Source organism: Bos javanicus, chromosome 22 (genome assembly GCF_032452875.1).
Source record: "Bos javanicus breed banteng chromosome 22, ARS-OSU_banteng_1.0, whole genome shotgun sequence".
NCBI classification, from domain to species: domain Eukaryota; kingdom Metazoa; phylum Chordata; class Mammalia; order Artiodactyla; family Bovidae; genus Bos; species Bos javanicus.
Genome location: NC_083889.1, coordinates 17,052,474 through 17,054,311, shown reverse-complemented (window position 1 = coordinate 17,054,311; position 1,838 = coordinate 17,052,474). Strand labels below are relative to the sequence as shown.

The 1,838-nt window shown below is 32.2% G+C and overlaps 1 non-coding gene across 1 annotated transcript; it reads right to left on the bottom strand.

Moving 5' to 3' along the window:
• Positions 1-1,216: 1,216 nt before the first annotated feature.
• LOC133235795 (U6 spliceosomal RNA) lies at positions 1,217-1,323 on the bottom strand. Its single transcript, XR_009732659.1, has one exon. It is a non-coding gene; the product is annotated as a U6 spliceosomal RNA (small nuclear RNA).
• Between the last annotated feature and the right edge of the window lie 515 nt (positions 1,324-1,838).

Sequence of the window (1,838 nt, the reverse complement as noted above, 5' to 3'; positions counted from 1 at the left end):
CTATGAGGAAGAATAAACTTCCAGAAATTGTGAAATGTATTTATAAGTTTACCAGTCCACAAAATACTAATGTAACAGATTGCTTACTTCTTAGTTTTCAATAGGAATTAAGAATGCTAAAACATATGCATAATTAAAATTACTGGAAATAATATAAGGAACATCTTTATAAAAGAAAAGTAGTATGTGTTTATGGGTGAGAAAAGATACCTTTTAAATAATCTGCCTGGAAAGCAAAGACTTTGTGTCTTACCAAAATAATTTACTGTACTTCATGTTATGTTTATCTTAAGGAAATGCTCAATATTTTTTTTTCAATGAAAAATTTTATTTAGCTCAAATAAAATCAGACATGGAGCCCATTGCTTATTGAACTAAACCAGCACTGTCTTATCAGCTACAAGAGGGTTTTTTCACTTGATTTTTATTTTTCCAATTTGCCTGAAAATCCAATGAAGTTATCAAAATAAAAAGTAACTTCTCTTTATCAAACAGCAAAAAATTCATTATTCTATTCTATAACGTAATTGGAACTTAATACCACCCACCTCTCTTTTGCCAACTGTACAAAAATTTTTAACTTATTGTCAAATGCTGTTTTATTTATTGGAGAAGGCAGTGGCACCCCACTCCAGTACTCTTGCCTGGAAAATCCCATGGACGGAGGAGCCTGGTAGGCTGCAGCCATGGGGTCGCTAAACTTTCACTTTTCACTTTCATGCATCAGAGAAGGAAAAGGCAACCCACTCCAGTGTTCTTGCCTGGAGAATCCCAGGGACGGGGAGCCTGATGGGCTGCCGTCTATGGGGTCGCACAGAGTTGGACATGACTGAAGTGACTTAGCAGTTTTATTTATAATGTGTACTTAGATTACAACATTTTAGTCACTAGAGTTATCATACTTATATTTGACAATTTTTAACAACAGCACTGCAAAATTATTAAAGAATGATAGGCACTAGAGGCCAATTATTTTAGACTATGCTTTTGATGAAGAGAAAGAAGAACTCTAAAATTATATGTAATGCCAAAAAATAAACACTTTCGATATGTTGAGGTTTTCAAGATTATTAGCAGGTTTATTTTTTCTCAAAAGTCTAGTCATATTTTTTTTAATAAATCTTTTTTTTTTTTCAGGCTGCTTGCCACTCTATTTTTTTAATTGAAGGACAATTGCTTTACAGAATTTTGTTGTTTTCTGTCAAACATCAACAAGAAAAGTATGGAATGCTTCACGAATTTGCATATCATCCTTGCACAGGGGCCATGCTAATCTTCTCTGTATCGTTCTAATTTTAGTATATGTGCTGCTAAGGCGCGCACAAAAGCCTAGTCGTATTTTTTAAGACAGTTAATCTGCAAATAAAAAACCCTGAATCTTAAAAGACTAAGGATTTAGGGTTTTTACAACTCTGTAACTTTCTGTGCTTGCCTTCAAAGTCTTTACATGTTACTTTGGTTAAATAAATATTTTCAACAAACTTACCCAAAATCAAATTCTAAATTAATTTTTTTTTTTTTTACCTGGAACCAACTCTAGGATTTTCCAAAGGACCCCTAGAATATTTATTCTCTGTCCGTGTAAAAAGAAAAATGTTAAGCTAATTAGACTTATTTGATATTTTAAATTACAAAGGAAACACTGCCAAGTGATATTTAGCTTATCTTTGTAGGAGTACATTATTAGCCTAAGTGTTCCAGGAATTATAAACTTTCTATAAATCTGATATGCCTTCTATAAAGTTATCAGCCATAATTCTAGTTATTATCTTAAAAATATTGGGTGTCACAGAAATAATCAAATTTCTTTGTTGATTCCACTGTAATGAACTCTCATC